The sequence below is a fragment of the Delphinapterus leucas genome, chromosome 12 (assembly GCF_059928025.1).
Source record: "Delphinapterus leucas isolate spDelLeu-1000000601 "Yukka" chromosome 12, BTC_Dleu_Yukka2, whole genome shotgun sequence".
In the NCBI taxonomy this organism is placed as follows: Eukaryota; Metazoa; Chordata; class Mammalia; order Artiodactyla; family Monodontidae; genus Delphinapterus; species Delphinapterus leucas.
In genome coordinates this window covers 30,491,349-30,518,921 of record NC_143140.1, presented here as the reverse complement: position 1 = coordinate 30,518,921, position 27,573 = coordinate 30,491,349, and the positions used below count along the sequence as shown (strand labels likewise).

The 27,573-nt window shown below is 42.9% G+C and overlaps 1 protein-coding gene and 1 long non-coding RNA gene across 2 annotated transcripts in view; both read left to right on the top strand.

Moving 5' to 3' along the window:
• Positions 1–27,573, top strand: part of BACH2 (BACH transcriptional regulator 2) — a 360,814-nt gene that overhangs the window by 432 nt on the left and 332,809 nt on the right. The gene's annotated exons all lie outside the window — the stretch shown is intronic.
• LOC149747855 (uncharacterized) lies at positions 89–27,225 on the top strand. Its single transcript, XR_016395153.1, has 3 exons — positions 89–10,708; positions 10,879–11,087; positions 11,654–27,225. It is a non-coding gene; the product is annotated as an uncharacterized LOC149747855 (long non-coding RNA).

Here is a 27,573-nt window from a genome sequence, read left to right as displayed (position 1 = left end):
GGCCGCGGGTCCCGGGCCCCGGCGGCGGGCGGGGCGGCGGCGGGGCAAGTTGGCGGGGGGAGCGGGCGCGCGGGGCAGGAGGGGAAGCGTGGGGAAGCGACGCGGGAAGGGAGCCGCGGCCGCCGGGCGCGCAGCCGCCCGCCGAGCGCCCTGCCCGCTTTTATGGCATTTTCTAGGAACGGTAAGGGGGTGGAAGCCGAGACGGCGGTCGCGCTGAGAAGACTGTGCGCTCTCTCTCTTGGCTGTTTACGGCGGGCGAGGCGGCATTGTATTTTGCTCGCGTCGACGGGTGTTTTGGAACAGCAGGGGGAGGAGGAGCAGAGGGTAATAAGTCAGGCGTGGGGAGGGCGGGCTGGAGGGAGGCGCGCGTCCGCGCGAGCTGAAGCAGCTGTCAGACCCACGGCTCGCTCCCGGCCCCGCGAGGCCCGGGCGCCCCGGCCCCCAGCGCGCGACCGCGGTGCCAGGCCGGGCGGCCTCCTCCCTGCCCGCGGCGTCCGCGCCCGGGGCTGCTCCGCGAAGCTTTGCGCTCGGCTGTCAGTCGCCGCCGGGTAGCTGGGACCACAGCGACTGGCGGGGCATCAAAGCCCAAGTTTATGGTCCCGGGAAGAGGCAGGCTGCTGGCTCGCGGCGCAGACCTTGGGCTGCGCGCTGGGTGGAATCACTACTACCAATGACCGGGTTATTGAAATGCGTCCCAGGGAGCTCAAGCCGAGGGGCTTGTGCCTTCAGAGAGGGAAATCTTGCACCTTCCTCCTCCAAGATTCTGCATGAAATCAAAGTGCAACACACACCCTCCTCTCCCTGCCCACACTTCAGTCTGCAAGCCCCAGAAGCTCCACCTAGGAGAAGAGTTTATCCAGGGTACATCTCTCCACCTACCCCACGCCGAGGTGCCCTGTGGGGTCTCGCACTTTTCCTCCTCTCGCTGGGTGGGTGCTCAGGAGCCGAGCGCCGATGGAGAGGGAGGCGGGCGGCGCTCCTGGGCTACCCCAGCTGCGAGAGGGGACTCGAGTGAGCATCTCAGCGACCTCGGTTTGGCCGAGGATTTGCAGGAACTCGGACCGTGAGAGGAAGCCTGCAGGGCCGGGTGTACGCGTGTGAAAGGGGTCGCGCACCCCTGGCTTCGGGGGTCGCGGGCGCGCAGGGTATCCCCAGCATCCTCTCGCGTGTAGGGGAGTTTGATAACTTGGGGGAAGTTCCTGCACAACCGCTGTCCGATGGTTTTGTCTGTGGCCCGAGAAGGAGCGCCTCGCAATTTGCCTGTCCGGTCACCGTCGTCGCCGCAACCCTTGGGCCCTGGGAAACAAGAGGGACGAGGGCGCCTCACCCCCGACTGAGCGGCACACTCCCGGCTGTCGGGCGGGCGACGGGACGCGGCGTTCCTCGGTTTTCACCTTCACTGTCTAGTGCTGCAGTCTCTGACTCCCTGTGTAAATTTCATCTGTTGAGTGTGTTTAACTAAAAAGGGTAATTACTTTAGATAAAAATCCTTTCCTGCCTAGTGCGAACCTTGGCGGAGATGATGCCTAATGAGATATTTTGCTTTTGTCTGTTTAGAGTAAAATTAGAGTTGTTAACTCTGATAACGGTTTTCTCAGATCATTTAAATGTAACATGTAGGAAAGTCATGTCGAGCTGCGAAGGCTCCGGCTGACATGAAAGAAGCTGAGCGGGAAGGGCTGCCCCTCCCTCGGTGGAGAGGCTCTTTTGGTAAGGCGGCGGCGTCTTGCTTAAAATGTGAGATTGCTTCCACCCTGGTGCTCCGGCAGCTCGCAGCTCGCGAGTAAACGGCGTTTTTCCTTCTTCCAGGTAATAGTAAACGTGAGTCAAAATGACATCTTGTTAGAATTAGTCTTTAGTCTGTAAGAGAGATTGCTAAATAAGTGTTGCACTCAAACTGCTCCCGTGAAAGGTCTGTCAGCATTTCCATTATAAATTCAGGTCTTCAGGAGTTTATCATTTCACCCCAAAACTTTGAGTGGCTGAAATGTTTCTCCCTCCTAGTGTTCTGCCTTAAAACATGCATTGATTGTCCACTTCCATCCTATTTGCTGTTCCTGAAACTTGAATATCATTCAAATGGGGGTCCCAGAAATGGAAAACACAACCATGGAATAAAGTACTTTTGTTAGAACATACTTTATTTGTGCTGAATAATATTTTCATTTTGCATTTTGGAAGACATTACGTTTGCCACTTGGTAATCATAAATGTGTTCATTCTTTTGGTGTCCGTCAGTTCTGCAGGTGGATTGAAATGTCACTTCGTGTTGTATATGCCAGGATTACGTGGAAGAACATTCTCCTCATATATGTGTGTCTGAGCTCATAGCTAAATTATATGCATGCCTGTTAGCTACCTGTCAGTTCTTTGTATGTTGCATGTGAGGATCTTCCATAGAGGAGAAGAGGTAAGGCAGAAAGGGAGGGAGGGAGTCAGGGACACCCGCACCCCGCAAGTCACTTTTCAGTATTATCAGTGCCTGGAAGAGAGCCATTCTTTTGAGTTATGCCTTTGACTCAGTGCCCTCAGGCAAGTCCCTTCCAGTCACTCACCTCTGGCTGCAGTGTGAGGGGCTTAATTATTTGCAAACTACTCTGACATCCCTGGATGAAAGGCACTGCATAAATGCAAAGTATTGTTCTGATATGGAATTTAATGACCCATTACAGTTCATCAGGAAAATGCACTTTGCAGTGGTAGTCAGAAACGTTTCCACCTGATGGAGGGTAATGGTAACTGCCTAAAAGTAGGTTCAGATTACAGATGAGACAATTAACTCTAGCCATGTGCTCTTCAATTTGTTGCAATTCATTTTGTGATCAAAGTGAGTCGCAGAGAGCCAGATGGTCAGGTTCACGTTCACATCTCTCCTAGGCCAGCGCTTCACTTCTGAGCCCACTGTCTGCACAGCCAATGGGGACTTACTCATTAGCGCTTGTGAGCTGTTCCTCAGAATTTGTGATCGAGGCTCCTGTGATGCCAACAAAAGGGCTCAGGCCAATCTGTATTGTTGGGAGCGGTTTAATTTTACTTGGATTAACTCATGCCTAGTGTCTCTGGTATGGATCCAGCCTTAACAAGGGAGGAGAGAGATCCTAGTGGCTGTCTAGCTCAGCAGGGCTGGGCTCCACTGCTCTACTTTTTGTATACCTCAGATTTCAGGGGGTACGTTGTCTGGCTTCTTGTAAATGTTGGCTTATACTCAGTTAAGTAAATACTCTCCCTGTCTGGCTGAGCAGCAGGGCCAGTTTCGTGGGCATGTGACCTGCACTGTTGCACAGGGCCCCTTCCCCCTCTCAGAAGGACCTCACACGTGGTTAATCTTCTGCTGTTGTCTTCTTGAGAGCCTTAATAATCCTTGAACATGGGGCCCTTCATTTTCATTTCTCGCTGGTCTCCGTGAGGAGGGGGCACGACGTGGAGTGGCAGGCAACCACTACTGTGTCTCAGTTCCTTGTCGTCGACTGTTGCCAGGCAGGAATGGGTGGGAATACTGGCTTTGTGTTGCCACACCTTCTGATTTTTCCGAGGGAAGCTGGATATCAGGGTTTTTAATGTGGAATCCCCTAATTTTTAAATATTCACTCAAACATTTTCTAAACACTGGGTGGGAACACTGAAAGCTCCAGAGCTGGCCTGCAGGCTCCCTGACTCCCACTGCTGAGTGAGCTAAAACGCCTTATTGTCTAATATTTCTGTATTTGGGGATTTTCTAAAGGCCTGGCACGTAGGAAGACAGTTTGTGAATCTCCACCAAGTGGATGGTTAACCGCGGTCAGGAAAATTGAAAAATGCAAGAAAAACAGAACTCTAAATCAAATGAAATCAACACTGAGTCCCACTCAGGGATCGATAGCTTTCTTTTTAACAGAGGATACAACGTGAAAGTCCAAATAATTAATATCGAGGGCACCGTATAATCCTCTGCAGGTAAATAATCCATTGCTTTTGGGTCACCTGCCCTCTATGTAGTTGTTATTGACCACATGGTGTAACATGCCTGTTTAATGCCTTAAGGACTCCTCCATGAGAATTTGACATTTGCGAACACCCACTAAAACAATAGCTGTGATTTCTTGAATGTTCACCACGTGCCAGAAACAGTGCTAACTGCTTTCCCTGCACATAATCTTGATAACTCTTCAAGGCAACCCTATGAAGCAGGCATTGTGCCCATTCTACAGAATAGGAAGGTTCTCGTTGGAAAGAATTTCATCAGAATGCAGTGTGTGTTGTCCTGACTGTCTAAAGGTTATTTTCCTGTCCTATATACACAATCCAGCCCTGAGTCAATGACTGGGCGTGGGGTAGGGGTCATAGCATACAGAGAACCCAGTTCTTACCCTCACGTACAAGGAACAGGGAACGATTCAATATGCAACGTATCTGTCAAAACCTGCGATTCAGACAGCAAACACTGCATCTGCTTCCCTGTCTCCTCCTTTCCTTTTTGGGATGTTGAAGAGGCTCCAGTGACATATGACCCTATCAGAGGCACTAGCAGTTCAGAAGTCAGGGCTGCTTGCAAAAATTGGCATTACTCTGGGAAAGAAAATAAGAAGCTTCTGGCAGAGCTGAAGCCGAGTTAGGGAAAGCAGCACCAAGGCCTTGGGAATGACAGAAAATCACTCCTGTATTGTCAACAGCATATAACCCATTTCTATTCCATTTTTAAATTTTATGTAAATATTTACAAATTGTTCAAGTCCAAACTGAAACCTGCTGTGAAACATTTTGTAAACTCAGATTGCCCAGAATATTACTCATCTTTCTTGGTCTGGGATGATATTTAATAGAAAAGTAGTTCTTTCTTTGTCAGTTGGAGGTTTTTACTTTTTTTCCCTTTTTTCTTTTTGTTAATTTCAAATGTCAGTTTCCCTAAAACTGAAACTTACTCTTACCATCAGTATGCTGCTCAGCTTCCCTAAAGCTGGAAGTCTCCTTAAAACCACCAGGATGTCCTTTTCAAGGACCCTTTCTTTTCTAAAGAACATGGAAATTGAACCTTGTCCTACTAATGGCACTACTTCAAAAATCAGGCAGGAATGTTGCCTTTGTTTTTCCTTGAGCTATTTTTTTTCCAAAATAATAAATCTCCCCAATCTGAAAGCATTTCACGTGCTTGTTCATTCTGGTCATTGGAATTACAGCCAAAATGTCTCTCAGTCTTCCCCAGTGACCTCATAATCACCACTTCTCCAGCATATTCCCCTGGTTAACTTCTCTTTTGTTCCTCAGCCTGATAATAAATTGGCCTTTGGTTCTGAGATGTGTCATTTGCTTCCCTGACCTCTTCGTTCCTCTCCTGGCGGCAGTAGGACACGGCGCTGATGCCCCTGCAAGCGGCTGCCTGGTTGCCGGTTCCCTCTCCTGCTTGTGTCAGCTTTCATCTTCTCCTTTCCCAAGCATTTAAATCCTCCCCTTTCCAGTCCTCCCATACTTCTCGTGATTATCTCCATTTGTTTCTGAGCCTGCAGCTGGCATGTGGACAAACTCCAGGCTAGTCGCAGAGGAAAACTTTTTGAGTTTCCAAGTCTGTTGTCAAAGTTAGTCTTGCGCCATCCTTTTGTCTCTCCCCTGCGATTGCTTCAGGAGTTTCCTCCAGACTCTTCACAAGTCTACTCCATAGAAGGCTTAGCTTGGACTTTCACTTTGGAGTTTAAAGCTGGGAGAGCCCAGCGTGTTTACTCCCGTTCTTTTAAGTAGAGAAACAAAGTGAAGGTGCCGCTCAGGAAGTTTGCTTCGTCTCCTAGTACCAACAGATTATCAGCAGGTTTTATTTTCCTGTATTCTCCTGAGCGACAGGAGCTCATGGATGCCATAAAATGGGCTAAGTGTCCAGAAATGCCATCCTTTAGAGGCAAGTGCCTCATTCATTCACTAAACAAACGTATACTGAGTATCTCTTACGTGGCAGGCGCAGTGCTAGGTGATCATGGTGCTAGCGGAGAGCAAAGCCAGTGCTGGCCCTGCCCCCATGAAGCACCCCATCTGGTAGGAGGGATGGCATTTATCAGACAGCCACAGATAACTTATTGCAAGTTCTGTGAAGGAAAGGTATTTTATGCACTGGAGGATGTACTGGAGAATGTGACCGGGTTGGGAGGTTGGAGCTGTCCTCCTCGAGGAATTGTGGCGTGAACTACCGTTAGGGCCTGTCTGAAACTGGAGGCTAGCTCTCCTCAACCTATTAATTTACTCCTGTCTGTGGCCCTTTGGAGTATTGCATAAACCATGCTATAACCCGTGGAGTCATTTTGGCAAATAATTGTTCCTGTATACAGAGTCCAGAATTGATTTATTTACCTGTGTCTTTAGAACCTGATAAAAACAGAACTGTTAATTGCCAAGAATACTGTTCGCTTCTATACTTGGAAAAAAATGCAAGTTAGCATTCTTATTTTGAACATATTGAGGGTCGTTTTGACAATATTTGAATGATTAGAAGCTACACAGCCATGCCCTCCCAGTTGGCTGATGTGTGTGGGCCCCGGGCGAGGGTCTCTAGTGAAAATGTGAGTCCAGCTTATCGGAAGCCCCTGCCCACACGAGAGTGGGAGGGTCTCCAGCCTCTGCAGACCGAGGATGATTATATAGACCATTCTTAGCACAATTTAGGAGTGCGGACAGTGTCTATTTAAAACAAATTGACTTTAGTGTATGCTAAAACTCCTCTATTTTCTTTTTCTCTAGTGGTAGCTAACCTGTGTTGGGAGCCTCCTATGTGTGTTACTGATATTAACTCATTTAATCCATACAACCACCTAGAGGCAGGTGTGATCATTAGAAGGTGAGGCACAGATGTCATCCAGCTAATGAGTAGCTGAGCTGGGATTGGACACTAGGTGTCTGATGCTAGAACTTGTTCTCTTAACCACTGTGCTATTCTGAACGCCCTTTTCCTTTTTGCTCTCTACCAGGTCTCAGAAGTGGAAATATAGGCCATCTCACCCTGAAATACTGGATATTTTATTGGCATCTATCTGAAAGATAAAATTGAAAAATAATTTCTCAGTGAACCTGAGTGAATGTATCTGTTGTCTTTCATCTGACTCACTTTCTAAGAATTGCATTCCTCACTTCTAAGTGTCCATCTGGGGATCAGAGCATGGAAGTGATGACATGTAAAGACAAAGGAAGAACTAGACACAAAACATGAATCCCATGACTCTGGTCCCAGGGTTTTCTTGTAACTCATGCTCCTACCCTCTTGTTATGTGAATAATTTGTTTATAGCTTTCTTCCTTCCTTCCTTCCTCCCTTCCTTCCTTCCTTTCTTTTTGGATGAGGAAGGAAAAGGTGTAGGAAACCATTCCTATAATAGGTAGATTATTCTACTGAGGAGGAAGAATTTCATTCAGAACCAATTCCATTAGAGTTCCTAATTAGAAATATTAGCTGCTAGTAACAGATAAAAGCAGGTAACCTTTGCTCTCATTCTAGTCAATTTCAGGAAGAGATTATCTTGCCAGATTAGCATGTTGCAACCTTCAACAGGAGATTTGAATGGTTTTAAAGGACTCCGCTAGGCAGCTGGTTTGGCAGTGACCCTGATTACCCCGGGTTTGCAGGGTCACTGTTTAGAACGCTGACTCAGCTCTGTCCTGGGCTGGACGTCCAAGTTGACATCTTTAGTCAAGCGGCATTATCCTTGGAGCTGCTGGAACATGAAGCATGCGCTTGAAGCTTAATTTGGGAAATGATCAAGCGTATGAATGTACTGTGCTTATTTTTCAGTGTTTAGTGCAGATTTTGGAGATGGCTAAATGGGGAGATGCTTAGTGTGTCACTGTTGGAGGTTTTAAGTGATTAAAAAAATCAAGCAGATGAGTGCATAAAGATTTCTATGCAAACAATGATGAGCTTAAATTAAAGCTGCTGATTTAGTATGAGAATTACTTGCATTGATTTGTAGAACATCTATATAGGTTCAAGCTTCCATATTATGCAAATGAATGAGCCCTGAAGAGTCAAACTGTGAAAAAAAAAAAGAAATTAACTATAAAAGACATTATTACCCATTCAGCAAGAGGAAAATGTAGACATACTTAGCATTAACCCTTACTTTTCACATATCTCCTTGGGAAGATCTGCATCAGGGTGACGGTCCTTGCTGCAATCCTAAAGAAGCCAGCAAGGTTCACTCTCAGTTCTCCCAGTGGCCGCTTTCTGCCCTGACTTCTTCTGTGCTTTGCTGCCTTTAGGCCACCCAGTGTCCTTAACCAGTCCCCTCCTTCCCTTGCAAAACCAATCTCAGAAAAGGATTTTTATGAAAACCATGTTACTGGGGTATAAATAACTGAGCATACCTAGTGCATTAATTCTTTCTGAAGCATCAGCTTATTAATAGGAGACAAAGCCAAAGAAGTAAAACCCTAGAGATGGGACTAGTAGAATTTCATACACTGGTAGGTACCCTAGTGATGGGAGGGAATTTCTGAGTGAAGAGAGGGCTTTTTATAAACCCAACCCTGGAGACAGAGAATACAGACAAGCAGATTAGAGCATATAAACCACTGTAATATTGAAAATATGAAGGGCAAACCTAAGTGTCCATTGACAGATGAATGGATAAAGAAGATGTGGCACATATATACAACGGAATATTACTCAGCCATAAGCAGAAACGAAATTGAGTTATTTGTAGTGAGGTGGATGGACCTAGAGTCTGTCATACAGACTGAAGTAAGTCAGAAAGAGAAAAACAAATACCGTATGCTAACACACACACACACACACATATATATATATGGAATCTAAAAAAAAAATTTTAAAAAAAGGTTTTGAAGAACATAGGGGCCTGTCAGGAATAAAGACACAGACATAGAGAATGGACTTGAGGACACAGGAGGAAGGGTAAGCTAGGATGAAGTGAGAGAGTGGCATGGACATATACCCACTACCAAATGTAAAATAGATAGCTAGTGGGAAGCAGCTGCATTGCACAGGGAGATCAGCTCGGTGCTTTGTGACCACCTAGAGGGATGGGATAGGGAGGGTGGGAGGGAGACACAAGAGGGAGGAGATGTGGGGATATATGTATACATATAGCTGATTCACTTTGTTATACAGCAGAAACTAACACACCACTGTAAAGCAATTATACTCCAATAAAGATGTTAAAAAAAATAGAAGGGCAGATAATTTTTAATGTGATAATATGTTTGTCAGCGAGCATCACCTTTCTCTTGCCAGATACTTGATCTGATCGCATAAACCCGGGTAATGAGATGGTATGTTATTTGACATTTAAACGGAGCTTCGGGGAAAACCACTTGGTCTGTGATTAGGAATTTTTGTCAGTTAGTCAGTAGCAGCGGCAAACCCGAAATATTCTATTATCCTTAAATGTTGAATTTTAAAAGAAAAAAAAAAAGCAATGGATTTCACTCATCTGCCTCCCCAGCCCACAGTTTTATTATAAAAATTGAGTTAAGTCTATTTCAAAATTGGCATGCCCCGTGCGTTTAGCACGGTTGGTGGTGACATCTGGACATTTGGAGAAGTTGATTGATTAATGAAGCCATGCTTCTTTTAGATAGAAGTGTTGCAGGTTGAATACCCAGCTGTGAAGAGTCTGAACTGCCCTCCATTCTACCCCTCCCCGACGCAGACGCCTCCAGCAACCATGCTATGTTGAGTTGATGGCGCCATCTAGCGCCAGTCTGTGGAAATGTCCTGCTGGACTCTTAACCTTTCATTCTTCCTTTGAGGTCGGATCTCTGAGCAGCTGGGTGACGAGTTCCGCCCCTTCTCTCGGAGTGCACTGTCTAGTGGAGCGCCTCTCCCTAATTCCTACTTTTCCTCTGCCTTCTGTTTAGTTATGCCTCTGTGCCTTCCTCTCTCCCTGACTCCATTGCTTTCTGTTCCCCTCTCCCTGGTATCCCCTCTTTGTAGCCCTTCTTCCTTTCTTTTTTTTTTTCTTCCGACTCTTGATCAACTTTTTGGAGCATACAAAACAAACAGTACTCACAACTGTAAAGATTTTTCTAATGGTATGTTATGCCAAAGTAAGAGAACGTCATGCATTTTAAAGTGAAATTAACCATGTAAATCGTGCTTAGAGGACCAGGGTGAAACTAAACAGAGTCCAAAAGTCTCATCTAGAAGACTGTCCGCCATCTTCCTCTAATTAGACGTTTCCTCAGTCAATCAAGAATTTTTAATTGGCTTTGGAAGAACTACTGTTATAGTATTATTTTCTCTTTGTAAACTATAAATGTAACCTCTCACTCATATTTTAAATTTGAGACAGCCTTCATGGAATATTCTGAACATAGCGTTGTTTCTGTGGGAAAATGTGTCCTGAGTTCCAGACAACCCATTTTCCTCTTAGATTTTTGGCTCTGGTATTAAGTGAGAGAAGGGAGATGAAAGATGTATAGGACTCAGTCTGAGATGTGATTACACCAGAACGTTTGTGGGATCTGAGTTTGTGTTCAGGTTTAAGCTCCCACATCAAACAATAAATTTTAAGTTTCCACTTATGTTAAGCATCTCGATATTGTGGGTTTGAAAGTAAGTCCCCTCTGAAAAACAGGAACTGTGCTTGTCTGTTACCAGTTTTTGTGGTCGATAGGGTAACTATTTTGATTTTTTTCAGAAGGGAGGAAAAGCAGTTAAATCCAGTTAAAATTAACACCGCTTAAAATTAACTGGCTCGTGAGATTTGAACGCAGCTGTTCCACACATCACAACACGGAGAGTGAGTTGTTTATTACCAGTCTTCATTATTATTAGTTGTGACTGCTATTTTTGAGTGGTGGCATAGATTGTGTCTATTTGGGGTTTAACCTTGGAAAATAGGAACTGCGAGGGAAGAGAGGTTCCTGTTGGCCGATTTGCATGTACCTTGTTTTTGTTTTGCCCGGGTAGGTGTGTGCACCTTCTGCCTGCGCGAGTCATTCAGCATGTCAGCAGTTTCCTACGAGCAGCGAGTGCTGACTCATGCAGCTGTTACAGCCCTCAGCTGGCCCCTCTGTAATCTGCCCACAGCACCAGCGCTGCCTTGGAGAGCACCTCAGCCATTTAGCTGCTGGGAGGCTATTTTCAGATCTGTGGTCACTGCCGACCTTGGTTCCCAGGTAGAAAACTGGACATATTTCTGCCTTGGCCGAGACTGCTTAAGCATCACAGCATTTCTGGGAAGCCCCCAAGAAAACCGATTTTTACTTCCTTTTAATTTTCTGGGACTCTTCTGGGGCCAGGGGAAGGGGGATGAGAGTAAAGGGAAGGGACTATGCTGTTATTTCCTCCGAAGCACCAGGAGGAACCTTCCTGAACCATTAACTTAGGCTTTCCTGGTGTAACCTGGACCTGCCCCACTTCTCCCTGCACGAGTAAGGAATGTGTGCCCGGAGCAGGGCAGCGGGCAGGGGGGTGCTCAGCGGCCAGCCCCACTTTGTTTTGTGTGGTTCAAGTCCTTAAGTAATGACAGATTTTGTTTATATCTGTTGCATGTTATTAAGGTTAAAAAAAAAAAAAAACAACAAAACCCCAAACCCCAAACCTGACCTTGGGTCATTTTAAAGCTGGCGTGTGTTTTCAGAAATGGTTTCGTTGTTTGTTTTTGGAGTTCAGTTCTGCTTATTTTCATCGGAAAGTGAAAATGTTACTTTTTTGAGGTTTATAAATAAACTTCCTTTTGCAGATACAAGTTGATCAGAGCATCCTAAGCCATCTTGAGAAGAATGATTAAAGTGAGATCAGCTGGGGAAAGGAACGCTTTGCACTCCCTTGTGGAGTTCGCCTCCTTTTTTTTTTTTTTTTTTTTTTGGGCTTCAATAAGCATGCTGAAGCTGCTTTGACCAGTAATAAAGAAAAAGCTAAGCCACAGTGACTGTGTGTAACATGATGTTGATGGAAGTTCTTGGTTTCCGCCGATACAAATGACTCATCAGTATCAATAGAATTGTGACTTCTAATAATAACACAGTGCAAGACCTTCAAAACATGTGGTTTTAGCCCTAGGTGTTAGTGAAAGGTTGGAAAATATTAGTTTGAGCTTTTTTTTCCTCATCTCTTGATTTCACCCAAGTATAAAGTTGTTTTTTGTAGGTGTGACGATCACACTATTGTTTTTTCATCTTACTGTTTTTAGTTTCGTTATGACCAAGTCGCCAAACTCAGATCATTTCATCGTTTAGAAATCTGTGCAGTAAGCATCTCCTGTCGGGGCTGTGTTTTGAGGGAAATGTGGCTGAAAAGCAAATCCTCCCTGAACAGAGAAAGGAAAAAACTGGTCCAGACTCTGGTCCGCCAAGCTGCCCACCTCCTACACAGTGTCTATTGTGGTGGGCTGTGGGACCGCTGACTAGACTATTGCCATGTGAGTCATTGTCAGAGGATTCCAAGAGGAAGGGTCACAGAAAATGCGAGTCAGAGGAAACAGCCGAGTGGAGAAGGAACAGTTATCACAGGAAGGAGCATGCTGCCCCGTTTCCACGGCTGCAGGGCTGCCCAGAGACCCTTGCGCATCACAGGGAATTTAGGTGTGTGCTTGTATGTTGCAGCCTATCTATCTACTCGCATCTCTGTGTGGGAGCATTCTTGTTTTGTTGTTTTGTTTCGGTTTGTTTTGCCTGCAGTTTGGTCAGACCAACAGCGATCACTCTCTTAGCTCTGTACTGCAGAGGTCTTACCCAAGAGCCTTTCCTTTTTACATTCTGTAGTGAAAGCAACTGAATTTCCAGACTATGAGACCAGCATCTGCATTTACATTTATAGTTATTTTCATTCTAAACACTTCATCTTTAGAAATGTTCCATCCCTTGTCTCCTAGCTACTAGAGCCAGTGGCCTTTGTGCCTTGCTTGCTACATCAGCCTTGATCTGGGATATAAATGCTTTATAAAGAGAAGTGCAAAATAAGAACGTTATTCGTTGAAATTTTGTGTCGGTCTTGCCTCTTTCACACTTCCTTTTAGATGGATCTTTTTGTTGTTGCTTCCTGCCATCTTCTCAGCATTTTTGATTTTTAATACTTATACTTCCCTGTTACTCTTTTTACCCTGGTGTCTTGCTACCTGGTAGAGTTTCCTTTCTGGGCCTCTAGTTCTTTCTCTTGGCAAGTTTTGCATTTCTTTCTCTGTGTGAACACTCACCTCTTCTCATTTGCTCTTGTAGATTCATTTTGCTCCTGCCTACATGCCCACACTCTTTCTCACATCGTTCTTGGACAGACCCAGGCATGTTGCACACATATGCACGCACTCTGTATACATATCACCCATGTGAACACACGTGCACCGACATGGTTCCCCTCCCTGACCCTGGCCTCTTGCTCATGGAGGCCCTGCAGTGGCCTCGGGTCCTCCTGTTGCCATCCCTGCCCGCAGCTGGTTTCTGGGAGGGGTCTTTCAGGCGAGAAGAAAATTGGAAGGGGAGCCTGAACTGGCTTCCCACCTGTGTCTAAGAATGCATCCTGGGAAGGAGGCTGGATTCTGAGGAAGCAGGAAAAAACCCAAGGGAGGCCCCAGCTTCAGAAGCCAGGGAGGAAGTAGGCCTGGACTCAGGGAAATCTGCAAAGGAGGACAAGACGTTGAGATGGCTCTGCCACCAGCCTGAAGTTGGAGAATCTGCACGGGGTCAGAAATGCATCAGGATGGGGTGGGGTGACTGGGGAGACTTAGGGTGGGTAGGAGGCTCAGAACTCAGGGTGTGAAAGAGGATAGGGATCTTCGAATTGCCTTCTTGCTGTTAAAATGCTCATACAGCCTGGTAGGTCTGGGGGCATGGGAAGGAGATCCCGGGGGACACACAGTCTTCCCTTGTGGCCTTGAGCTGTCTCCTGCCCCCATCAGAGAGGCCTTCCCTGACCCTGTGGAGTGGGGGGAACCATCCTCCTTCCCAGGCACCCCAAGCCCACTCCTCTCCTTCCTTTTCTCCATAGCTTTTATCACCCTCTGGCCTCCTGTATGTATTGCTTGCTTGTCCATCTGTCTCCCTCACTATGAAATCAGCTCCGGGACTCAGGGGCCCTTGTCTCCTTTGGTCACTGTGGAAGTCCAAGGGCCTGGAAAAGTGTCTGGCCCTAAGGGGCTGCTCATTAAACACGTATTTGTTGAATGAATGAATGGACTTACTGACTGTCCCTGAAAAATCACCTATGGCTTCTTGCCCGCTGAACACATCCAAAGTCCTCAGCAGAGCCTTATAACCTGTTCCCATGCTACCATTTCAGATATATTTTTCATCAATGTTTTCTTCTCACTCAACTTGTGTTAAATATCTTTCGAACTGATTTATGTTTTTATTTTGTACAGTTTCCTAATATGTTGGCTCTGAAGTTCTCTTAATTTGTCCTAAACTTTCTTCTTGCACAAATCAAGAATTACTTATCGAGGGGCTTGCTCTTTGCAGCGAAGCGAACTCTGTGAGACCCAGGATGTGGTGTGTGAAATACAGTCCCAGCCTGTAGGGAAGTTACGTTTCATCTTGGAGGTGACATATATAAGCATGAAGCATTTGAAGTACAGTGCACGGCAGGATGTGATCAAGGGCCAGGATGAATAGTAGAGGTAAGTGTGGTAGGTGTTGGGGAGAAAAGAGAAGATTGGACGACAGGAAAGCCTTAAAAGGAGGAGTTGGATCTGTATATGTCCTCGAAATCTTGTGGGATTTGCTGAAATGGTCCAAATTCCCAAGTTGATATCCTTCGAGATTTTATAGATGTCAGGTTCATCAGCTTTATTGTTCCATATCAGTCATTGTCAGTATACTGTCCTTTTCTTGACCACTCCCCAATTAGACCTTCTTAAGATATAATTAATGAAGAGCTATGAAGGATTCTAAGTGCAGCCCTAGGAAATTCTTCTATAATAGTACAAAAAGTTTAAAATGTGTGAGGAGGCCTTCACTTCTGTTGTTTGAAAAAATTGTGAATAGAACTTCTGTTCATTAAACCATGAAGAGTGAGAAAACAAGCCCAAAGTGATTGATTGATATTTGTGGGACATTTATGATACTGGTCCAACATATGTAAAGAACACATGAATCAATAAAAAAAAGCCAGACAACCCAATAGAAAAATGATGCTATACGTTCATATGCTTAAACAAGCACTTCACAAAAGAAACCCAGACAGCTAGTTTAATAATCAAACATATGCAAGTTAAAATTGTAGTAATATACCATACCCTCTGGATTGGCAGACATTTACATATCTGACATACCATGTGTTGGTAAGGATGTGGAGGAATGGGAGTTCTTATAGATAGTTGGTAGAAGTATAACTTGATACAATTACATTGGAAAACAGTTTCTTACCCAACCAGGTTCAACGTGTTACTAACTTACAATCTAGCAATCTTACTCAAAAAGAGCCAATAATACCACATACAGGAGGGTGTGGAGATGTGCTGAGGAGCAAGGATTCTGCCTGGGTTCAAAATCCAGGTCTGCCACTTACTTTGTGACCTTGGGCAAGTTTCTTAACCTCACAGCACGTCAGTTTCCTCATCTGTATGCTGGGGAAAATGATAGTGTCTACTTGATAGTGTTGTTAGGAAGATTAAATGAGTTAATATTTTTGACATGCTTAGGAGAATGACTGGCATGTAGCAAGTTCTGTGTAAGTGTCTGTTAAACAAAAATGCATGAACCAATATGGATGAATCTTAGAAACATAATGTCCAATGAAAGAAGCAAGACACAGAAGAATATGTACAGAATGATTCCATTTATGTAAAGTTCAGAAGCATGCAAAACTAAGTAGATTGTTTAGGGATGTATATATAGATGTTAAAACTATAAAGAAAATTAAGGGAATGATTGCCACCCAAAAAGATCAGTGTCGTGGTTACCTCTAGAGGTGACGGAGTGGGATAGGGTGGGGAAGGAACTCTTTGGGGGCTTCCAAGGTCCTCAAAATGTTTTATTTTCCAGCCTGAAAAGTGGTCCCAATGATGTGCTTTTTTATAATAATTTTTTTAACAGTGTGTGGGTTTTTTGCATATGTGTATACGTATTACATATTAGATAATAAATTTGAAATGGATTTTGTGAGTTGTTATTTTCTGAAAATATTTCTCATTTGATTTGTTATTTTTAAATTACCTCAGAAAATGCCAAGCCCAAAGTAGCAAGATGACATTTAACAGGAATAAATGTAAATTCTTACATTTGGGTTAAAAAAAAAAAAAACCTATTCAAGAACAGAATTTGCACACCTGCTTGGTACCATTTTCTCTACAAGATTGTGAGCTGCCAGTGCAGTGTGGTCTTTGGTGCTGACAGAAGGTGAGACTTGCATAGAGTCAGGTTAGGTGAACCGTGGCATTTAGATGGGGCCATGCAGGGGTCCTGCTCAACTGTTCCCAGGCCTGGCTGTCCCATGTAGGGAATACTGTGCCCCGTCCCAAGGGACTATTTTAAGGCAGATGTTGACCATGGAGGGAGCATCCTCTGTGATCAGGAGGTTTTAGGGATCTGGAAACTGATCACTTCTAAGAGTAGCCAAGGAAGTGGGGAAGTTTACCTTGCAAAAAAGGAGATGTAGGGAGAGAAAGGGTGTCTCTCTTCCATCATTAGAAGAGGAAGCCAACTTTCTTTGTTGCTCCGCAAGTCAGATCCCTGCAGTGTCTACTGGTACAGGCAGTTTTCAGGTCCTGGTGGCTGGAGATGCGCAAGCAAAAGCTGTGGGGTCTCCTTTAGGCTTGACTGGAGCCTCGGTACCCGACGTGTGGTTCCTGGACCAGCATCATCGGCATCACCCAGAGCTTGTTAGAATGCAGAATCTCAGGCCCCCTCCACATCTATGGACTCACAGTCAGCATCTTATCAGAACCTCTCTGGGGACTCACTTACACATTAAAGTTTGAGAGGCACTGGGCTCATTGTTTCTAAGGTCCTTCTTCATAATTCTTAAGATTCAGTGATTTTATTTAGTAAACTATAAACTCAACTGAAAATTACCAGTTCATAGGTGACATTATCAACTTAAAACGCCTGACTATAGTTAATAATACCGTATTCTATATTTGAAAGTTACTAAGAGAGTAGATTTTAAAACTACTCGTCGTAAGAAAAAGTACATTTGTAATTATGTGTGGTGAAGGATGTTAACTGGACTTACTTGGGTGATCGTTTCACAAAATATTGTCACTGTGTTGTAGACCTGAAACAAATATAATGTTATGTGTCAATTATATCTCAATTTTTAAAAAGTAAAAAAAAAAAAAATCTTAGTGTGTTATGTATACATAAAGCAAAACAAATTTTTATTGCTGAATTCATTTGAAATTGATTTGTCCATTTTTCCCCTAAAGTAAAAGTTAGCTTGCTTATGTACTGGGGCAGCTTATAGCAATTAAAACGTAATATAATAGTGATTTTTTTCTTTTTAATATATAGGATGAGCTTCTTATTTTAAAATTATGTTAATTTCTTCAATTTTTTTCTTCTGTATTCTTTAAAATTTCCAGAGTGGATTAAGGTTCTGAGTACCTGTTAAGAATACTCAAAAGAGACATTTAAATAATAAAAGCATCTCATAATAGATTGGTTTTATATTTAGCCTTTTTTTTTTTTTTTGCTTGTACATATTCCATATTTTGACCTTATAGGAACCTTTGAAGTCTGAGTATTTTACAGTGATTCTCCACAGCGCCCCTTATCTTTTAGATTCTAGATCTGCTATCAGGCAAGTATAAAATAGCTTTACCTTTTCCCCCTCAAAAGAACATGACTAATTTAAGCTCATCTCTTTTTTTTCCTTAGAGATTTTGCTACTCATCCTTTTAACTGATGAAGTTCAGGTGGAACCCATGATTCATTTCATCCTTTTCCCTCTATGTAATTAGTCATTTATTCTCTTGATGTCCACAGTAAAACTAATACTTAACATGATAGTCATAAGATTCCAAAACAAAGAAGTAAACGTAAATGACTTACAATCAGATATAAAGTATGCTTCCCTGTATGGCAAAAATGAATAGGGAAAACTTTTCATGAATAAAAGATGTTTTTGAAGGCGGTGTAACCATGAGTTACTTGGTTTATGCACATCTTTCCAGATCTATTTTCTTTTGGCATATAGGATAAAGAAACTGTACTTTGATGGTTGGCTTAGATAATATGTGGTGTATATATGTCATCTAGATGAGATAATGTATGACAGATGGCTTTATAAAACGTAAAGTACTATAGACATTTTAATGACTTTAGTGCATTATGATTCTGTTTGAATTTTAATTTAGCGGGGTTTCCCCTCCGTTTATAGGATTGACTTAACATCTAAATTCCATCTTAGTGAGATTCTTCAAGTTTTGATTTCTTTATCCATAAATGACTGTGAATAAATGTCACCACACGTTATCATATTAGTAATTGTGAGGTGGAAAGCTAGACTTTTTGCTACCAGCTTGCTTGCTTGTTTTGTTCATTCTTTCATTCATTCATTCATCATGAATATATACTGAGCACTTCCTGTGTTCAAAGCTCTGGGAAGACATAAAATGAATAAGACAGTCCCAGGTCCAAACTTTTTTATAATTTATAAATTTATTTTTATTAATTTTAGCAACTTACTGAATTTTAGATTGATCACCATTTTAAATACTGAGTAGATAACGAGATTGTTGTTGAACTTAATAGCTGTTAAAAATACAATTGCATTTCTCTAATGATTGCATTTCTCTAGTGATGTTGAGCATCCTTTCACGTGTTTGTTGGCAGTCTGTATATCTTCTGTGGAGAAATGCCTACTTAGGTCTTCTCCCCATTTTTGGATTGGGTTGTTTGTTTTTTTGACATTGAGCTGCATGAGCTGCTTGTATATTTTGGAGATTAATCCTTTGTCAGTTGCTTCATTTGCACATATTTTCACACTGGTCAGAATGGCCATCATCAAAAAATCTATCAAAAATAAATGTTGGAGAGAGTGTGGAGAAAAGGGAACCCTCTTGCACTGTTAGTGGGAATGTAAATTGATACAGCCACTATGGAGAACAGTATGGAGGTTCCTTAAAAAACTAAAAATAAAACTACCATATGACCCAGCAATCCCACTACTGGGCATATACCCTGAGAAAACCATAACTCAAAAAGAGTCATGTACCACAGTGTTCATTGCAGCTCTATTTACAATAGCCAGGACGTGGAAGAAACCTAAGTGTCCATCGACAGATGAATGGATAAAGAAGATGTGACACATATATACAATGGAATATTACTCAGCCATAAAAAGAAATGAAATTGAGTTATTTGTAGTGAGGTGAATGGACCTAGAGACTGTCATACAGAGTGAAGTAAGTCAGAAAGAGAAAAACAAATACTGTATGCTAACACATATATATGGAATCTAAAATAAAAAGCAATGGTTCTGATGAACCTAGGGGCTGGACAGGAATAAAGACACAGACTTAGAGAATGGACTTGAGGACATGGGGAGGGGGAAGGGTAAGCTGGGATGAAGTGAGAGAGTGGCATGGACATATATACACTACCAAATGTAAAATAGATAGGTAGTGGGAAGCAGCCGCATAGCACAGGGAGATCAGCTCAGTGCTTTGTGACCACCTAGAGGGGTGGGATAGGGAGGGTGTCAGGGAGACGCAAGAGGGAGGGGATATGGGGATGTATGTATATGTATAGCTGATTCACTTTGTTATACAGCAGAAACTAACACACCATTGTAAAGCAATTATACTCCAATAAGGATGTTAAAAAATAAATACAATTGCCTGAAGTATATTCTTCAATTTTTAAGAGCAAGGTTTAGGAAGATTACTGTCTATTTCTATAAGGTTTACCTGATCTTAGATTTTTTCAGAATGCTTTGAAATCACGTATTCCAGTCTAGCCTGTGCTGTTCAGTTTGGTAGCCACTAGCTACTTGTGGCTTTTGAGCACTTGAAATGTGGCTAGTCCAAATCGAGGGTGTGCCGTGAGTATAAAATATACACTGGATCTCAAAGTTTTAGTATACCCGAAAGGACAAAATGTCTCTTTAATAATTTTTTATGCTGTTTCCATGTTGAAATGATAATATATAAGTTTAAGTAAAAAATGTTTTAAATTTTACCTGTTTCTTTTTACTTTTTTTTTAATGCAGGCTACTAGAAAATTTTAAATTACATATATGGCTCACATTATATTTCTATTTGAAAGTGCTAGTCTGCATTCCAAAGTGTAGCGTGATTGAGAGCTCTCAGAGCAAAGAATATCAGAGCTTAACACAGAGAATTGTAGAGATGAGATGCCACCGACTGAATCCACTTACTCGAAGAAGAAACCCCAGTCTGTGCCTTTATCCTACTTTCAGAGATGCCTGCTTTCCTGAACACACCAAAAGAGCATCGGTATAGCAAGCATTTATTTAGTGTCTGCAACATACAGAGCATTGAGGGCGATTAAAATAAATATCACACAGGTCCCTGCCTTTAGGGAAAAATACAGCCTAGGGAGACCAGATATGAGCATATGACTTGTTATGTAAATACTAGGGAGACCAGATATGAGCATATGACTTGTTAGATGATGATATGGGAGATAAATAGCTATTCAACGCTCTGATCCAAGAACTGTCGCAAACACTTGGTAGAGGCACTCAATCAAAAAAGAAAGTTCACCATGGCCTGGAGGGGTGCCCCACAGAAGGAGTGCCTTGACCAGGCACTCAAGAGTGGGTGGGATTCCACCAGGCAGAGGGAAGAGGGCATGGCGGGGTAGGAAGGGAGTAGAGTGGGAACAAGAGAGAAAAGATGGGAAGGCACGAGGCAGTTGAGAGGTCAGCTGAGTTTGAGGATGAAGGAGTGTAAGGTCTAAGTAGTGTAAATGTTGCATATCTTTAATTGTTAGGAAGTCCTTTAAATAACAAAATTTGTAATACTGTATTTCCAGTTACACTTATACTAACATTAGTATACAACCTTATAACTTAAAGAATTCTCGGTAAGTACAATATCATTTAATATTTCAGGCAACAGTGATAAGCATTTGCATATCTTTTTCTTTTTTTTTTTTTTTTTTTGCTAAAAGTATACTGTTATGTCATTCAGCCTTTGCTGTTGGTTCTATTTTATAGAAGTAGAAGGCAGAGAAGCCAAGATTGCATGATGAATGATAAAATCCTGAATTTGAATCCAGCTCTTCAGCTCAATTTTGCTATGCTGAGCCACTCGAATTTTCACACCTGTTACTCTATTTGCTTTGCCTGTTTTTGAACTTTATATACATGGAATCATGTACTGTTTTGTGTCTGGCTTCTTTTCATTCAGTGTTTGTGAAATCCATTCATGCTGTTGCATATAATGGTCGAGTTTTTATGCTTGGTGCTGTATAGTATTCCATTGTGTGAATATACCACTGTTGTCTCTATGCGTAGTTTTCAGTCTTCTGGCCATTATGAATAGCACTGAGGTTGAACATTCTAGTACGTATCTTTGGGTGAACACACAATGCATTTCTGTTGGGCATATATGTAGAAGTAGAATTACAAAGGCAGCTTAGTTATTAAATTATCTTGGAGATGAGGCTGAAACTTGGCTTTGTGAAGAAAAGCGAAAACGGCAGTTAAAAACTGCAAACTTTTGAAAAATGGAAATACAGTTGATTTACAATGTTGTGTTAGTTTCTGGTATCCAGCGAAGCGATTCATACATGTATTCTTTTCCATGATGGTTTATTATAGGATATTGAATATAGATACCTGTGCTATACAGTAGGACTTTGTTGTTTATATATAGTATTAGTATTTTACTATTTTATATGTAGTAAAAAACTGCAGATTTTTGTTACCTCAAATACTACATCAAAATAAATATTAAGGCAGCCTTTACAAAAGGATCTAAGGTGGAAGAACTTTTCTGCCTTAACACATTTTCTGAAGGAAGAATGAAAATAGCAAACTCTTTCATCTAGATAGAGTTTGAAAGGGGTAAGATATTAAAAGACTGAATTTGTATTACTAGGGTTTCTCTTACAGTTACACTTTTCTTTCTCCAAGAGAAGTTCTGCCACACGAGTAGTGGATAATTAAGATGAGATGGTTACCAGGACAGCATTATCCTAGGGTGTAATGAGGAATGAGTACCTGGGGTTATGTTTATTGGGGGATGAGGAATTAGAGGTGGGGATAAATGGTAGGAAATTAAATCTCCAAATCTATAATGAAAGCTACAGTTCCCAAAACTTTATTGAACTTTCCCCCAATCCTTCCTCTTTTTATTAGGGGACTCTGCAGGCAATCGCATTTGCATTCTTGCAAAGAAGGCAATTACAAATTCCCTAACCTGTTTTTAGAAAAAAAAAAAAAATATGAAGGCAGACATTTATCCATAGGCATCCTGTGTGAAGGAACGGTAGTTCTAGGATTTGCCAGCACAGAAGACTTCAGTGTCTTCCTTTGCAGGTTCTTAACGTTAATGCTGATCATTTAAAGATGGGTATTTTATATTTAGACTGACAAGAGTTGCCAACCTTAAGCAGACTGGGCAGAGGAAGAAATCCTCCTTTTTCCTCTGTGGTCTGACTCAGGGTGGCCCTAGGCAAGTTACATGGCAAATGGAAATGTGGCCCAGTGGACACAGACCGTTGTTGCTATTATCGGTGGTTTTAGAGTGGAGAATAGGACATGAACTTATGACATAGTGCTTAGGGACTGAAAATTTCATACCTGTATTGCTGTGATGGACATCTCTTGCGTTTTCTAGAAGGTCCCTCCTTGTTACTGTGATGTCAGTGAAGTGTGTATTTTGGATTATGGTTATATGTTTAAAAGTCACATTTTTCTCTAATGTCCACTGATGATTTCTTTAGGGATTACATGTCAGGATTAGGATCAGAATTTGAGCTTATTCAAATTTTCCTCTTGCTTTCCAAATTAAATATCAAATGAGAGCATGATGGGGGAATCAAGTTATTTTCAAGTCATATTGGAAGAGCAGGTGTGTTCTCTCCTGATTTACAGTGCAGGTGCATTTTAATTTAACTCCTTAAAATGGTGATTAAAGAATTATTCAAGTGGAACAGAGCAAAGTTTTAAAAATGACTTGTAAACAGTTGCTCTTATTTTTTCCCTGTTTTCTCTCCACTTGACTTATATGACGTGAATTTCTGAAGCAGCCCCCTCCAAGAATACTGCTCCAAACGTGTGAATTACTCTCATTCAGTAAGATCCAGCCTTTTCACTGGTAGGACAATGTGGCGGTCACAGGGCCCTGGGTCTTTTCTTTGTCAAGCCTGATTGTATGGCAGGGAACAGTCCTCCCTCCTTTTGAACCCAGTGACATATTTCCATTGGTCATTGAACACCAGGGGGAGCAGAGCTACAGACCCCAAAGTACCCCCCCCCAACACACATACCGTGGGCTCCCACCCTCCACTAGAGGATTTGCTGCTTTGGTCTTTTAAGTGCCCCGAATATTTGATGGTGAGATCGTGCTCTCGGGTAGCCAGTTATCAGGCTTGTGTGGGTGTGTGTAGAGGGGTCTCCCCTTAAGCTTAGCATTAGGTCTTGGTGACAGAATCTAAATAACACAGGTTACTCATCACGAGTTGAAGATTTTCCCCGTTTCACAGTGATGCTGCTGATATAATTTTGTACGTTGGCTGGTGATGTGTGCGTACTTTGTGGCTGCCAAGATGCAGCTGGAAAGTGTATGGGGGTTGTCTGCTTCCTCTGAGGCTGCTCGGGGTGGTCAGGTGGGGGGCGGCCGTGATGATGGTACAGCACCACTTCCGGCAGCGTGTCTTGTGAGTGCTGTAACCCACTCCCTGAACCCAGGTCCCACTTCAACCCTGGTTCTCCCCTGCATACTTTATCTTTCGCTGCTTCTGATTTGCCTGTTGTGGGTTTATGACTAAGGTTGTGGTTCAAAATTCCCTGTTTAGCTATGAAAAATCTTTCAGGTTCCTTTGTGTTGCCATTTCTCTTTCTTCTTTTGCCGTGGACTTTCTGGATTTTGTCAAAATGAGTCCTAAAAAAGGTCTTAATATCATATAAGAGTTAGGTAAAGGTGAGCTGGATCACATAATCCCTCATTAGAGCAAACATAAGATCAGCTTATGTTCTTGGCATATTGAGTGTGTGAAAATGCGTTTTATGTTGGAAGCTGTCAGTTATCTAGCACAGTTATGGAAAAGCCCATTTCGGAATATTGACAGAGAATCTCTAGGCTTGGAAGGGGTTCGGTTATATCGGTCTTCCCTTCACCTACAGGTCTTTTGAATTTCTGCATCGTACTGTCCTTTGGAGCTGGGAGAAACGTGAGCTGCTCTTGAGGGGTTTACAGTCTCACTGGCAGGGAACCAGTGTTTATTAATATGCCTGACAAAGTGATGATCTTATTTCTTTACATGATCTTATTGTCTTTGAGAAAACTTTATCAGCGAGGTAATAGTATAACTTTTTCAGAGAAAGAAGCTGAGGGGCAGAGAGAAGCTGAGGGGCAGAGACCTTGAGAGCTCAGGGGAACTCGTAGCAAAGAGTCAGGCCTCTGGCTCTAGAACAAATGCTCTCTGCAGTGTGTGGGCTGCCTCTCACACTTGGTCATTTAAAGAACAACTTGATTTAGGGACATCCAGAAAGTATTATGGGAGTTCTCAGGGGCAGGAGCCACAGGTGCAGCTGGAGTAATTGGAGAAGAGCCACCGGCTGGGTGGGAATTATCCCTGAGCCTTGACGATCGGTGGAATTTGTATCAAGCAGCTGGGAGGAGAAAGGGTCTCTGCCCAGTATAAGCTGGATGAGGGCAGGGATGACAACAGAGGGAGAAGAACACACAGGATAGGCCAGTCTAGCTGGGAGCCATCAGAGGTTAGCACCGAACCCGTGCTCACTGCGCAAGGCACCATTCCAAGTTCTTTACATCTATTAACTAATTCTATCCTCGCAGCAGCCCTCTCCGGAAGATATTATCAACTTCGTTTAAGGGTTTAGGAGACGGAGGGCAATGAAGTGGTGGCACTGGGATTCAAAGCCCGGCTGTCAGGCTCCAGAGCCTGAGCTCTGGGCAACCCTGCTCTACTTACCCCTCATTACTAGGCGATGCAGGTGATGGGGAGGGTTCTTGAATCGCTGGGGACGGTGATGGAAAGATCAAAATGACAGGGGTGGTGATTGGAAGATCAAAATGACAGCAGCGAGTTGGCCAATTTGGGAAGAAGAGGAGAAGCAGTTACTCTGAGCTAAACGGGGTCTGGTCAGTACCAGTGGGTAGCAAGAGACAGAGGTGAGATTTAACGAATCAACAGGCCTTGGATGATTGGAATTGAAGATGTAAAGAAGGCTCTATGATAGGGGACTGGGTGGCATTTCTGCTGTTGAAGAAGTGAGTGAGTCACGAGAGAGGCTCTTTTGTATGAGGCAATCACACAAGGGGAAGAAATGAAGGCTTTCGAATGGGTTAAACATGCAGTAGAGGCACCACGTGCTAGAAAAATGGTTCACTGGAGAGCTGAAAATAAGGGAGGGGAGTCCAAGGCAGGGGATAGGGATGGTTTGGGGATTATCTGCGAGGAGAGAATTGATGCCCTGCAAACAGATGATTTATCAGCGCGAGAAACCCAGGGCCTTGGGAAGCACCCTCGGTCAAGCAGAGGAAGGAAAGAGAGGAGCAGTAGCCAGGGAGGAAACAGCAGAAGCAGCTAAGCCGGGGGAGAGAGGATAATTGAAAGAGAAAATAAAAAGCCGCGGAGCAGTGTCAGCTGTCACAAAGAGGTCAGGGGGACAAAGGGTGGAAAGGGGGCATAAGGTTTGACAAAGGGGACGACCATTTGTACCCTGCTCAGTAGGCTTGGTGGAAATCCAGGGGAGGTGAAATCCAGCTGGACTAAGGATTTTGGAGTTCTTCCTCAGCGGACCTTTTCTAAGTGCTAAATTTACAGGTAATTCAGCATCACTGCAGACTGAGAGCTTCATAAATACCACGGGGTGGCCTGAGACTGCCTTTTGTTAACACTGATCTGTCTGGCCTAACATACTTTGTCTTTCAGTTGCATTCATTCACATAGCTCCCGGGTGCTGACAGAGGAGGTGTTTAACTGATCACTGCCCACTGAAGACATCATTTGGGGGCCAATTTGATGTGCCCTTGAAGCAGAGCAGGTGGGGCAGAAGACTGTCTCTCGGGAACCATGCTTTAAAAGGTCACCCAGCTGCCCACCACCTGCCCCACTTCCCAGGGCCATAGACTCATTTATTTCTCAGCCTCTTTTGAATACAGTGTTTGTTACAAGGACTCCATATAGTATCACAGCACCGCCATACACAGGGCTTCTTTTCATTTTAGGGTGCCCTTGTCGTATAAAGTCCAACTGATATGAAAATAACCCAATTTTTTCTAACTTCTCAGAAATCCTCAAAATACCAAACTGTGTCATAGATCTTCCAATGCCTGTGTCCCCTTTGGTGAGAATCCAGGATTTCCCTATTTCAGCACTACAGCTGTGAATTGTAAAGCATTTCATCCACCACCGTGGCATTCACAGTTATTTTTATTTAAGCTGCCAGATTTGGAAGTGCACCTCACTTTAGCATTAGTTTAAAAATTTTAGGGAGGAGAGAAGAAATTTGCATTTACAAATGATCATGGTTTTTATTTTAGCTTTTGGCTGGGAGCCTATTTGGTTCTTTCTTCTTCCAGCCAGTTTTTCTTGGTAACGATAACTTGGTGCATTCTGATTTTAGAAAATATGTCTCGGTGTGGAAAACTCACAAGACTTAGGAGGATGTAAACGCTTTCTCTCCCAGCCCCTCCCCACGTCCAGTGTAGATTACTGGTAAGTGAAACTTAAAAGAGAGTCAACTCAGGAAAGTCAGACCCCGCCTCCCACCCCTTCGGGCCCCTGGCTTCTCTTTCTTACCGCCTTTCTCTGTCATCATTAGCATCTTGACTCAGAAGTATGAGAGGGGAGAAAAATGAAAGTCAGGTCAACTTTGTTTCTCATCCACAGTTTTGGCAAAAGTTTAATTGTCTTTGGTTGCACTCTTGGAGTTATCTGGGGTTTCATTTATTCTCCAGTTCTCTTAGTTTTCACGTATAAATATAATCTAGAGTTCATTGTTCTTAATGAGAGAAACTGCTTAATCATTTACTTAGGTTAGAAATCTGTTCTGATTACCCGAAAGTTTTCTTCTCATCTATTTGGTATCTTTTCATAAGAGTTTGATTATATTAGCATAGTCCTAATATGTTTACTAAGATTTAATCTTTCATTATTAAAGTTCCTAAATATATTACTATGTTTTATCATTATGAACATCAACTCTCACTGTTTAGAACTGTGCTTCATTAACCGTTTTGTTTGAGTCATGGACTGATAATTTTATAAAATACAATAAAAATGAATTACTAGAAAAATGAAATTAAAAAGACATAAAAACATAAGCCTGATTAAGATTTTTTTTTAATTGTTACATTCAACAGACATGAAATTACTCCGGCAAACTGCTATAAAGTCTCTGAACTCTACTCCCAGTTTCTGGGTCTGGGGGTGGTCTGCAGGTCCCACTTTGAGTCCCACTGTCTGGATGGAATACAGACAGTTAGGAGGGCTGAAGATGAATCCCTCAACTTCAGGACATACCCTCAAAGTAGGTTTTGGGGGGATCGTCATCTCCATATTTCTT